This window comes from Lupinus angustifolius, unplaced genomic scaffold, assembly GCF_001865875.1.
Source record: "Lupinus angustifolius cultivar Tanjil unplaced genomic scaffold, LupAngTanjil_v1.0 Scaffold_17_16, whole genome shotgun sequence".
In the NCBI taxonomy this organism is placed as follows: domain Eukaryota; kingdom Viridiplantae; phylum Streptophyta; class Magnoliopsida; order Fabales; family Fabaceae; genus Lupinus; species Lupinus angustifolius.
Genome location: NW_017718993.1, coordinates 5,527 through 19,920, shown reverse-complemented (window position 1 = coordinate 19,920; position 14,394 = coordinate 5,527). Strand labels below are relative to the sequence as shown.

Genomic DNA, 14,394 nt, shown 5'->3' with positions numbered 1-14,394 from the left:
TGCTGCAGTATGTGTTTGCCAAGGAATTTGGATGAAGAGAATTTTAGAGGTGTTAGGACATTCTGATGGAGATGGTATAACTGTAATGTGTGACAATAGTTCAACCATCAGGCTGTCTAAAAATCCTGTTATGCACGAACGTAGCAAGCATATTGATGTGAGATTTCATTTCTTAAGGAATCTTACTAAGGAGGGTACAATTGATCTGGTTCATTGCTGGAGTGAAGATCAAATTGCGGACATAATGACCAAACAATTGAAACTTGAAGTTTTTCAGAAGCTTAGAAAGATGCTGGGAGTATGTGAAATTTCTGACGTAAACTAATTGTTGCATAACATTTAGTTTAAGGGAGGGATTGAAAGAGTTACTGTAGTAATATTTAGTTAGAATAAAAGTCCTACTTTATAGGACAAACTTAGTCTTTAGTTGTATTTTGTTTTCTCTGATTTTTGCTACCACTTAACACTATTAGCCTTTATTTTAATATATTTGATTGCTTTCAGTTATTGTGTATTGAATGGCTATTTAAGCCAATGTTGCAGTTAATAAAACAGAGTCATTCAGTCCAATAGTTTTGTTCTTGCTTTTAATTTCTATAAAGGTTCTCAATAAAAACCTAATTAATACAAAGCATATGCATTTAGATAAATTCCTAGATTATGGATAGCCACAAAGGTATTTTTCTGTTAAGCTTCATGAGATGGTATTTATGTCAACATGGCCACTGTTCCATCCTACTCAACCGGACATCCCATGTTGGTCGAGCCGTGTTTTTTTGACCGACCATGCTGAGTATTCCATGAGTAGCATTTAAGTCTACCAGCATGTCCGACTGTCGCTCATCCTACTAGACTGGAGGCAGTTGTTCCATCCCATTCAAATAGGCATCACGTGGTCGAGATGTGTTCTTCCCTAGCCAATCAGAGCATTATATCAGTAGCATTTAAGTCTACCAGCATGCCTGACTGTCGAGCATCCTACTAGACTGGGGGCAACTATTCCATCTTAGTCAACCGGGCATCCCATGTTGACCGAGTTGTGTTATTCCCTAGCCGACCATGTTGTTCCATCCCAGTCAATTAGGCATCCTATGTTGATCAAGTTGTGTTATTCCCTGGCCGACCATGTTGTTCCATCCTAGTCAATGGCCAACCCATGTTGATCGAGCTGTGTTATTCTCTAGCCGACCATGCTGCTCCACCCGGTCAATCGATCATTCCTGTTGTCCGAGCTGTCGTATTTCCTGGCCGACCAAGATCTGGGGATGGTCGGACAAAGAGCTTAACCATGTGCCTTACAATTGCCCGGACATGGTGGGGAACTTCTAGGACCATTACCCTAATGTCCCGCTTGCCAGGCCGCCTGCAAAATCTACATGACATAAGAAAAGCAACCCCTGATAGGCCATAATGGTCGGCCATGCTAGTGGTACCCTCTAGAGCTACGTTTCAACCATTATAGATAGGGGTTTACCCCCAATAAGAAGTATCACTTAACATCACGTATCTATTCTATCCATTCATCACTTGTCAATTATTGTTATAACTCTCACTTCTAACATTTTTCTCTCGTGCATTACCTCTCTAGTCTCATACAGACTTGATTGTCGGAGAACCTTTTCAGGTACCTCCACCGACGAGTCCGAGTCAACCTCTACTCAGATACTAGTGAAGAAGCCTTACCCAGATCTTCAGTCTAACCACTCTGATAAACCACAACTTGAGGGCAGTTGTTGGCTCTTCCCCAAATCGGAGGACGCCCTTGAATCTTATGTGGTGGACATGGTTGTCTTGGTTAGGAATATCGGGCAATGAATTGCCTCAACTCGTGGGCTTGTATGAGACTTTCGATTGTATCTTTGTAATTGGGTATAATTGTTGGTCTTGTGGGAATGTGTGTGAAGTTTTTTGTTTAAACATTAATACATTTAATAGTGCTCACTATAAAAAGCGCTCTTGAAAGTACACTTTCAATGGTGCTCACTACAAAGAGCATTTTTGAATCTTAACTTTCAATAGTGCTTACTACAATGATCATTGTTGAATGTTTACTTTCAATAACATTTACTACATTAAGCATTGTTGATTCTTTCTTATGAATCAATAGTTAATATTTTTGTTCTTACAAACAACTCATCTATAAAAAAATTATGCCAATATTTATATCAAAATAATTGACATTATTTATTTAATATTTACTTGTATCTCAATATATATCAAAATAATTGACACTATTTATATCACTATTGACATCAATGTTTATTTTTATATCAATATTTATATCAAAATAATTGGCACTAGATTGTAGGAATTTGATATTAATATATAATAGACTTTATAATATGTTAGGGTTTAACCCTAGCAGCCAAGAAAATAAGAATTCTAAAGAAACTGTAAAATATTAAATGAGAAGACAATTTTATTCATGTTCTTTAGTCATGATTAACATACTTTAAATAGTGTTGAATAAGAGGTTATGGACTTCTAAATCTAAGTCTAATTTATTCAAAATAAGATAAATAAGATTCTATTTCTTCAAAACATAATCAAAACATAATGTAACCATAATCTTTAAACTTGGTTGATGGGTGAGTTATTCTCTTGAGTCTGGATGTGATATGATGAACAATGCTATTGGGCTCAGGCGACCCAACATTGCCCATCCCTTGGAGGGCAACCTTGTCCTCAAGGTTGGACTGAAAATTTTGTTTGTGTTTATTCTTATTATGTCCTCTTGTCAGTTTAGGTTGTAGTTGGTCTGATAGGTGAAATTGAATGACCTATACGGAATCTATGTTATGCGGTCCCTAATCAGTGTACCCCTCTATTATATTATTATAAGAGGAGAGAGTAGTATCCCTCGGATCATCGATCAGTAGAAATTGCTTGGGTTTAAAATGATGTCCAATAATATACTTTTCATCACAATCGTAACACAATCTTTCTCCTTGACGTTCTTGCATTTGTGCTATAGTGAGATACTTAATGGGTAAAGTTGTGGAACTGGTCGTGTGCATAACACTAGATGTCAACACCATTGTTGGTCTAGTGGGTGCCACTATATTGGGACATGCAGATAGCCATGTGGTTGGTTCAAATGTTGCTATTTTACTCTCTACCAATTTTGTTATCCCCAATTGTGCGGGTCACCAAAAAAGGTTATTGTATTGTTAATTCCCTTGCAATTTCAATATTCAAGCCTCATAGAAAACAATTTAAAGCCATATATGGTGTCAAGCCTAGAACCTGATTAGAAAGTCTTTCGAAACTTGTTTGGTATTTTGTCATAGTTCTAGTTTGTCTTAATTTAAACCATTTTGCTTGTGGATTAGTAGAAGTAGATGTGTCAAAATGAACGAGGAGTGATTTAGAGAACCATTCCCAAATATTGAGTTGATTAGTATGGAACATCCATTTATACTAGCTGTCACCTTTCATAGAAAAAGCAACCAATTCTACCATCTGTAAGGGTGGTACTTGTATAGATTGAATATTGTTCAGCTTGAAGAAGCCAATCTTGGGGATCCAAAACCGTCAAAAGACTGCGATAGTAACTTAGGAGGTTTAATATTACCTAGTGGAAGAAAATATCCATATTTATATGCAGGAGGGTGTGGAGGTCATGGCTGAGACCCATGGGGAGGTGATTGTGGTGGAAATTGTGAATTAGCATTGGGGAATTGGGCTAATTTCTCCATTAATTTGGTTAGTACAATTTCCATTACCTCTTGTCTGTCACACATATCATTGGCAATTTGGGCCATGGCCATGGGGCCTGCCCTCCCGCATATTTTGGGCAGGCAAGACATGAAAAATGTGTCTATCCGCCCTAAAATGTCCGCCCAACATGCCCTTTTCGCCCATGGTCATTTCAATCAGGCGAGCACGACAGCCCGCAGGCGTCAATTAATACGACAATAATAAATTTGATAGGCCAAGTATGGTAAAAGTAATCCATGTTCTCACCACTCGAGTACAACGTAGCAATTTTATAAAACATAATATCTTACCAATTAACTACATGTTCGGTTTATGCAAAACAAAATGTTATGTTTTGTGTTTCGAATCACACTATCACACTAGACATCTATGTAATCTCAAGTATGATAACATGAATATTGCAATATAATGTTTCAGTAGTGAAATAAAAAATAAGAGACTATATAATATCTTGCAATGTTCCATATAGTAGATCAATTTTAGTTTTTCTTTTAATTTAGGGCGGCCTACAAGCCTGCCTTGCCCATGTTTAGGTCGGGCAGGGCATGATATTTCATACCCTATTTAAAAATGGCCATGGCCATGCCCGTCCTAATTTTAATGGCCATTGTGTGGACATGAATAGGGCGGGCATGGCGGCCCTAATTGCCAATACTAGTCACACATGAAAGAGAGTTTTTCCAACACAACTATGTTGGAGTGGTCATTCATGTTTGATTGAATGGAAGAAGAAGAAGGAGAGTGTTGAGTTTTATGAAGCATGGAGAACGACAATAAAAGCACCAATGTTAGGGGGTTAACCCTAGCAACCAAGAAAATAAGGATTCTAAAAATACTATAAAATATTAAATGAGAAGACAATTTTATTCATGTCCTTTAATCAGGATTAACATACTTTAAATAACGTTGAATAAGATGTTACAGACTTCTAAACCTAAGTCCAATTTATTTAAAATAAGATAAATAAGATTGTATTTCTTCAAAACATAATCTAACCATAATATTTAAATTTGATTGGTGGGTGAGTTATTCTCTTGAGTCTGGATGTGGTATCCTCAACAATGCCATTGGACTCAGACGACCCAACATAATATCTTCAATGCACTAGTTCTGCAGCTAGCTACACAAAACACCATATTCAAAACATGTGATTCAACTACGCTCACTACAAGAAGTATTGTTGAATATGTGAAATCCAAAAGTGTTTTCATTAGTGAGCATTGTTGAAGTCTATGTCATAAAATCAGCAACGCATGTTTCATTGGATGATGTAGACTATATAGATATAACTATGTTTCCTTCAATGAGGGATGTTGAATGTCGTTCCCTTCAACTTTGCATATCATCTAATAACATTCTACACACAAGCCTTGTTGAGAGGCGTTGTAAAAAGATAATTATGATATAGTTCTATTATATTGAGTGAATGTTCATCCTAAACATGTGTTTGATTTGACTGATGTATTTTAATTCTTTTAAAGAACCAAATCAACATGCCACGATTGTTCAGATGATGAGTTTATGTGATTGTTATTTCAAATATTTTATCCTTATTACTTTTTATTATTATTATTATTATGTCAAAATGGTTTTATTTCTTTTTCATCTTTAGTTAAATTTTAACCAACAGAAGTAATGTGTCCCGATGGTACAAAGATGACCTGAAGAAAAATAATGTGAAATAATTTTATTTCCTCCATATTTATCATAGTTTATTTTATAGATTTTTATATTCATTGTTCGTAATAGATGAGAGAGATTATTATTATCAAAAAAATAATAAAATAAAATAATATTAACAAATGAAAGATAAACATATCTAAAGTGATAAATGAAAAAATTAAATGGATAAGATAATGTAGCAAAAGGTACAAAGAAGTAATACCTGTAAATTAGAATAAAAATTAATGAAAGAAAAAGTTCTCACAAACAAATGAGCATTTTATATGGACTGCAACAACGCATTGAAATGTCAGTGATTGGTAGGCCAAAAGACAAAAGCAATGAAAGAACAAAAGATTGGTGTCATGGTCAATAGAGCCAGAGCGGAAATCAGGGGACCACTATGAGGCTAGATACTCATAATTATGCAATTCTTATTCTCTCTAGTATGAATTGGTTGCACATCTTCTTATTGAATGAATTTGGTTGACCTTAATGGTAGTGTAGATAGAAAACTAGGATATTTGGTGTTTTCTAATATATTTTGTTGTATGTCTTGTCGCAAATAAGAATCATGTAAGATATTGAGTTTATTTAAATGTAAAGTCTCACATTTAAATGTAAAGTCTCACATTGAATATTAAGATATTGAGATGGACAGATGACCAATTTGCTTTAATGTCAGGCCAGATTGAAGATTTATAGTATCTGGATGAAACTATGTAGTCACTGCCAAACCTCTTACTAAAAAATATAGCCCACACTAGCTATAGACTTGACTCCTAGGCCACCTTCCTGAGTAGGGGAGCAAACCTTTGCCAATTCACAGTGACAAGCTTTCTAACCTCAGTGTCCCCTGCCCAAATGAAGTTTCTAATCTTTTTGTCAAGAGATTTGATTAGTTGAGCAGGCCAAGCATAGATGTGGAAAGAATAGACCAACATGCTTTGGATGACTGATTTAACTAACTCCACTCTACCCATGATTGAAGGCAAAAACCTTTCCAAGTTGCCAATTTCTGAACTATTCTATCAGTGATTGGTTGAAGATGAGCCCTTTTAGGCTTTCCTTTAAACACAGGGACACCAAGTTAAGTGAAGGGGATAGAACCAACATTAAAACCTAGGTAGGATGAGAGATTTGAAATTTTCCTAGGAGTAGATTTCCCAGTAAAGAACCTACACTTGGAGGCATTAATGTTATGGCTAGAGGCTTGGGCATAAGATATGAGTAGGTTCTTCATCTCTATAAGCTCTCTCTTTACCCCCTTGCAGAAGATAAGAACATCATCTGCATATAGCACATGGCTAGTAGTATGAAGAGAGGAAGGACCACTGGTTGTGCTCAACTTGCCTTCTACAATTAGATTTGAAATACCTCTGCTCAGGACCTCCTCAGCTAGACAAAACAAGAGAGGGGATTGGGGTTCCCCCTGCCTAAATCCTCTCTTACAACCAAAGTAACCAACATTGTGACCATTAACACTAATTGATAGCCTAGCACATTGAAGAATAGCATGAATCCAAGAAATAATTTTCTGGTTAAAACCAAAGGCCCTAATGTATCCATTAGAAATTTCCAATCCATAGTGTCAAAAGCTTTTGATATGTCAAGTTTTAAAATGAGGGTTCCTCCAAAAGTTTTGTGATCCAACATGTATGTTGCCTCAGAAGCCAAACAAATGCATTCTTGGATGCTTCTATCTCTTATAAAGCCTTTCTATTGAGGAGAGAGAATTCTAGAGGCAATTGAGACAAACCTATCAGCAAGGACCTTAGTAATTATCTTGAATTGAAAATTTGCTATAGCAATAGGCCTGAAATCATGAACTCTGTCTGCACCAAGGAACTTTGGAACTAAGACAATAGAGTTAGCATTCATATTAGGTAGGAGTCAGCCCTGAGAGAAGAATTGTGTCACAGAATTACAAACCTCTTGTCCAACTATATCCCAAAAGTTTGGAAAAAGACTCCTCCAAAACCATCTGGGCCAGGAGCCCTATCACCATTCATTGCAAACACTGCACTCTTGATCTTATCCACAGATGGCATCATGGTTAGCATGTCATTCTCTTATTGAGAGACAAGGTTAGGAATAACAACTTGGATAAGAGAATTATGCATGATTGAATTTTCTGAGGCAAATAGGTTCTGAAAATAAGTCAGCACATGATTTCCTATCTCCTCTTGATCCATTAGAACTCTATCCCTATCCTTCAGCATATTCAGGGACTTAGATGCTTGCCTTATTTTGGTTACCCTATGGAAAAAGCTAGTGTTTCTATCCCCATTTATTTTCTAATTTATCTTAGCTTTTTCTTTCCAAAAGGTTTAACTCAACTGCAAGAGCATGCAATAGATTTTTCTGAGCCAGATTTTCCTGATCTCTTAACTCCTGATTGGCCATGTAATTATTAGAATTTTGAATGAGCTCAACTGCAGCCATAGCATTTTTGAAATTCAGATGAATATTACCAAATACATTGATATTCCATTGCCTTAATTCATGTTTAAGGTTCTTAAGCTTTTGAGAGAGAACATACATATGACAACCAACACAGGCTCTGTTCCAACTAGACTCCACCACCCTCTTACAATCCTCATGCTGAATCTACATCTTATGGAATCGAAAAGGAGAGGCTCTCCTCACAGAAGACGAAATAGAGCACAACATAATATGATGATGGTCAGAAGAGATTCTAGGCAGAGTGCAACAAGAGGTTTGGCTCCATAAGTTTAGCCAATCCTCATTACACAAACTTCTATCCAGCCACTTTTCAGTAAGAGCATTACCTGATCTCCTATTAGACCAAGTGAACAAATTGCCTCTTGTGCTTAGATGAATCAGGTTAGAGCAGTCATTGAAGGTTTTGAACTCATTTGAAGGCAGAGAAGGAGGAATTCTAGGACCTCTGCTCTCATTAGCACCAAGCACCACATTAAAGTCACCTATGCAGCTCCAAGGGCCAGGATTAGCTATTATTAGAGACGAAGATCAAACCAAAGGCATCTTCACTGGATATGGCAAGTATGAGCATAAACAACACAAATATTACATCTTGTGTCCTCTATTGAAACAGATATAGCTATGTGTTGTGCAGAATTGTGCAAAACAGTTGGAGAAAGATCATAATTACACAATCCCCAAAGAATAGGCAATTATCCCCTTTATCATTAATCACAAATAGATTGATCTTAAGCTCAGTCCAGTATGAGCCATTAATAGCCTCACGAGAAATCCTAGGTTCAGCAATAAACAAGAAATCAGGTTTATGAGTTAAACAAAGGTTTTTGAGGACCAATCTTGTGTTGAGGTTACCAAGACTTCTACAGTTCCAATAGAGGACACTCATTGGACAGTGTTAAGAGTGCCCACTACTATGGGTATAATGAGTTCTCTCAGTAATTCCTCTCTTTCTCAATTTCTTTTTCTGATACTTTGACAATGCAGGGGTGAAATATTCCTCTTCCCCTTCCTTCTCCAATGTATCATCAGCCCAAAGTCTGCTAACTATCTGCATATCCTTGGCTGCAGTTAGATTTTCCAAGTCAAGCACTATGAAATTGTCTCCAATGATAAAAATACACAATAAAAAGATGTTAAATTAAAAAAATATTATATATTTCAAGCATTATTTTAATTAATAAAAATATTATATGCTATTTTATTGTTCATTTTATTATTATTAAACAAAATAAAATAAAATAAAATAAATATTAATCAAATGAAAAGAAGTAATACCTCTAAAATATAATAAAAATCATTGGTGTAACGACCCGACTTCCTCTTGTAAAATGGCTCTGCGACTTAGGAGGTGGCAACCCGATTTCAACTTCTCTGGAGAGATTTGGTGTAACCTTTATGTTTTTTATGGTTAAAACGTAAAAACTCTCTTTTAAGCACAATTTAGAAAATACGGTCTTTATACTTGAGTTCTGAGCTCGATCGGGAGTCGATTATGCATCGAGAAAGGTGAAGCAGCAGAAACTAATTTCACACTACATCCAATCTCAAATTTATTTTAAAAATAATTAAAAAGTTCTACACTTAAAAAGAAATCAAATAATTAAGAAAAACTAATGTCCACATTGGATTCAATCTTCAAATGATATTTTAAAAATAACTAAAACTTCATCCACTTCAAGAAGGATGAAATATCAGTAAATATGATTCATACCACATCTCATCTCAATATATATAAAAATTAATTAAAATTCATTCACTTCAAAAAAGATGACAACATAAACTAATGTCCGTATTGGATATAATTTTAAAGAGATTGTGAAAATAATTTTATCCACTTTAAGAGAGGTAAATAACATAAACTAATATTGCACTGTATTCAATGTCAAAGAGATATTTAATATCATTAAATCTTTACCCACTTTAAGAATAAGGAAGCATTATAAACTAATATCAATACTATGTCCTATCTGAATGAGATATTTTTAATATTTATTACATTTTTGCAATATTCGCTATATTTTTATAAAATACACCAAAAAAATGATAATAAAGTGAGTATATGTTAAAATAAGCACAAAGGTGTATCCTTACTTTGTTTTCTCCTCGGGATTTACAATATAAAATGCATTGACCTTATGATGATAACATCACCATACCCAAAAAAAAAAAAGACACAAATTGTGGAAAATTGGAAGACAACAATCACAATGGAATAAATTCAAAACCAGAACGCACATATATTGTTGATTTTGAGGACAATAAATTTAAAACAATGAATTTTTAAAGAACATTTTTGCATCTAATTCCAATAACATCATAACATTTTGGCATATGAGTCCAACAATATTTTTTAGCACATCAGCCACAAAGACTTGAAAAGTATATTTAAAACATATCAGACTCAAGAATGCTAAAAGTAAGAATTTTAACATAAGAACATCGATCAAGTAATTGTCGAATCTCAAGAACAAATTAAATCCACACCACAAACAAGGTAGATTGAGTTAATGAGTTAATGCACTGAACTAATCCAAATAAATTTGAACCAATTTGGATTTGATTGGATAATTAGGAGGATTGTATGTTGGTTTGCACCAACTCATGAGACCAATAAACCCAAATTAGTCCGGTGTAATTGGTTATCAACAGTTTAACTCATCGGGTCAAATAGAGGAAAACCTCATTAACACAAAGCATATGCATTTAGATTAATTCCTATATTGCAAAAGACTATGAAATACCTCATTTCTCATTGAAGAAAGAATAGCCAAGGAAAGACTATTTATATACAATGAAAAGAAAAAAGGAAAATGGGATGCATAACTAATTAAGATAAATTAGGAAACTAAACTAACTAACTGAAGAAACAGAGAAGGAAACAACTAAAAATAGAAAGAACTCGGATGTACAAAAGAAACCGAAATAAAGGCTGGATTATGGTGTGTATTATGGTTCAATAGCCCCCTCAAGCTTGGAGTAGATGTTTATGACTCCAAGCTTGGATAACAAGTGGTGGAATGGTTGGGGATCAAGATGCCTAGTTAAAATGTCGACATACTGTTCTTTTGAAGGAATTGGTAGAAGCTGAAACAATTTTTGTTGAAGTTTCTCACGAACAATGTGGCAATCAATCTCAATATGTTTGGTCCTTTCATGGAAGACATCATTGTTTTCTATGTGGCCAGCAAAAGTATTATCACAAAAAAGAAAAGCATGTGTAACATGAGGAAGAAGAAATGACTCAATCAAGTAAGTGACTCATTGAAGTTCACAAGAGGTTGCTGCAAGTTCCATATACTCAGCTTCTAAGGAGGATCTGGCCACTTTTTGTTGCCTTTTCGATTTCCAAGAGATCAAGGAGTTGCATAAGAATACACAATGACCTGTAATGGACTTCCTTGTGTCCATGCAAGCTGCCCAATCTGAATCAGAGAAGGCTTTGAATTGGAGTATTGAAGAAGATGGGTAAAAGAGACCCTGTCCAGGAGAAGATTTTATATATCTGAATATCTTATAGTGAGTGTGAGTTGGAGAAGACATGAACTGACTTAGTTGCTGGACAACATAATTGAGATCAGGTCGTATGTTTGTGAGATAAAGAAGCCTCCCAACAAGCCTTATGTAGAGAGTAGAATCTGGGTAAGAGTTACCATATTCTTGATGGAGCTTGGAAGTTCTGACCATAGGAGTGATAGTAGGTTTTGAGGCAAGGAAACCAGTGTCTGAAAGGATGTCTAAGTCATACTTCCTTTGAGACAGAGCGATACCTGCTTGGGATCTGGCAATTTCTAAACCAAGAAAATACTTGAGAGGGCCAAGGTATTTAATCTTGAACAGGTCAATGAGATGATTCTTGACAAATTGAATTTTAAGCTTATCAGTCCCTGCAAGAATCAGATCATCAACATATATTAGTAGAATTGTAATCTTAGCAGCATGGTGTTTAGTGAGAAGAGAGTGATCATGTTGGGATTGTGTGTATCCCAAGGTGAGGAGGGTGGAAGATAGTTTTGTGTACCATTGTCTGCCATCTTGTTTTAATCTATAAATGTATTTATGTAGGTGACATACCTGGTTTGGTTGATGTCCAACAACACCAGGAGGGATGTGCATATATACTTCTTAATAAAGATCACCATATAAAAAGGCATTGTTGATGTACAAATGTAGGTGCCAATTTTGGCAGGATGCTATAGCTAATAGAAGCCTGACAATGGTAAATTTTACTATAGGGGCAAAAGTCTCAAAGTAGTCAAGGTCCTCAGTTTGTGTGTAACCTTTGGCTACAAGCCTGGCTTTGTATTTATCAATGCTGTCATATGAGTTATATTTGATCTTATAAACCCATTTGGCTCATATGGCAGTTTTTCCAGGTGGGAGGTCCACTATGGACCAAGTTTGGTTTAGTTCTAAGGCATTCAGCTCATCTTGCATAGCCTAAATCCAATGTTGGGATTTGACAGCCTGATTATAAGTCTTTGGTTCAATGTGAATGGTTATGGAGAGAGTATGGTTGAGGTGAGCAGGGAAAAGGGATTGGTAGGACATAATAGAGGATAGTGGATGGTTGTTGTTATAGTAGGAGAGTTATTATGTTGGATATCACAATGGAAATACCTAAGATAGGTAGGAGGCTGTCTCTACCTAGTGGATCTTCTTGGGGGAGTGGTTGAGCCTAAAAGAGGAATAGACACAAATGTGGGATTATGGTGAGAAGTTTCAGTGTCTGGGTCAGTAGTAAGATGTTGGGAATTGGTGTTGGGCATCAAACTGTCATCATAGAGGAGAAAGTCCAGTCTAGAGGTGGTGCCACTGGTTAGGTGTGTGCTAGAGCTATGTAGGTGGGCATAGGGAAATATGTGTTCATGAAAGATGATATCTCTTGAAAGAAAAATTTGCCTGCATTGTAGGTCAAGTAACATATAACCTTTTGTGCTAAATTTGTATCCTAAGAACACACACTTCTTAGATCTTGAGTCAAGTTTGTGTCTATTTTGGCTAAGGGTACAAGCAAAACACAGGCTACTAAAAACCCTCAAATTCTGTACAGGGTTCTTTGTTATTGAGCAGGGCATAGGGAGATTTATATTTAAGGACCCTACTAGGGAGCCTATTTATGAGATAGGTGGCATGTTTAATAGCATAGTTCCAATAGGATTTAAGAAGGTGAGATTGAAAAAGTATGGACCTTGTGACATTCAAGTGATTTCTATATTTTCTTTTCACAACATAATTCTGTTGTGGAGTGGCCACACAACTAGTCTGATGAGTGATACCAAGGCTTTGATAATAAGAATTCATAGAGAATTCTGGGCCATTGTCACTTCTAATGACCCTAATGACTTTGTCAAACTGAGTTTTGATAAGTTGAACAAAATTCTTCACTAAAAGTCTTGTTTCAGCCTTGGATTTCATAAGATAGATCCAGGTGTGTCTATTATAATCACCAATAATAGTAAGAAAGTATTTGTGACCATGGATAAAAGGAGTAGAAATATGGCCCCAAATGTCCATGTGCACCATGTCGAAGGGGAGTTTGCTTTTATGCATACCTTTTGGAAATGGTTGCCTAGCAAGTTTACCCATGTGACAGAATTCACATATATTTGTAGAATCAAAATGTATATAAGGTAAGCTCTTGCTAATAGTATGTAAAACATTGTTAGAGGGGTGGCCTAGCCTAGAGTGCCACAAATCAAAAGAAGAATTAATATGAACAGTATCAGTGATATTTTGAGTAAAATGTTGAACAAAACTAAGTGGCCTTGAAGGTCTCTTGAGCACATATAAGCCTCTTAATGCTTCAACATGTCCAATCATCTTCAAGGTATTCATATCCAGGATGAGGCAACAAGAGCTGTCAAAAATTAATCTGCAATGTAATGATGTGGTGAGTTTGTGAATTGAAATCAGATCAAAATTGAATTCAAGTATATGTAGCACATTATATAAGGTGAGATCATGAGACAAGATAATGTTGCCAGAGAGTTTAGTTGTGATCATTGATCCATTAGGTAATTTTATAAGTATAGGTCTAATGGAGTGATATGTATCGAAGTTGGATAGGAAAAGACTTACATGGTCAGTGGCTCATGTGTCAAGGATCCACTGACTGAATTTACCTGATTGGTGAGAATAATCCTCTTGGTTAGATTGAACACCATTTTCTGGAACGTTGATCTGATTGATGATGTGGTTTGAAGGTTTGACCTCAACTTGTTGAAAGAGGCTACTGAGTTGAGCATATTGGTCTGGATTTAATTGCAGGCAAGGTTGCTTGGATTTGTCCATGTGATCCTGATCCATTTTGGTCTCTGTAATGGTGTTTGCAATCCCAACAGTTGATCCAGATTTCTTGTAGTTAGGTGGATATCCATGCTTGTGATAGCAAGTTTCTATAGTGTGACCTTCCTTTCCACAATGAGTGCAGATCCTAACTGAATTGCTTTTGTAATTGTTGGATCTTCCTCCAATTCTCCCTCTTCCTTTGCAACTCCAGGAACTATTTCTGCCAAAAGAGGACTTCCAAGGATGTTCTCTGTCCTT

The 14,394-nt window shown here is 35.8% G+C and overlaps 1 long non-coding RNA gene across 1 annotated transcript; it reads right to left on the bottom strand.

The window, feature by feature from the left end:
* Positions 1-3,247: 3,247 nt before the first annotated feature.
* LOC109338048 lies at positions 3,248-4,774 on the bottom strand. Its single transcript, XR_002106500.1, has 3 exons — positions 4,643-4,774; positions 3,460-3,462; positions 3,248-3,259 (listed from the first exon to the last, which is right to left on the bottom strand). It is a non-coding gene; the product is annotated as an uncharacterized LOC109338048 (long non-coding RNA).
* Positions 4,775-14,394: the final 9,620 nt, after the last annotated feature.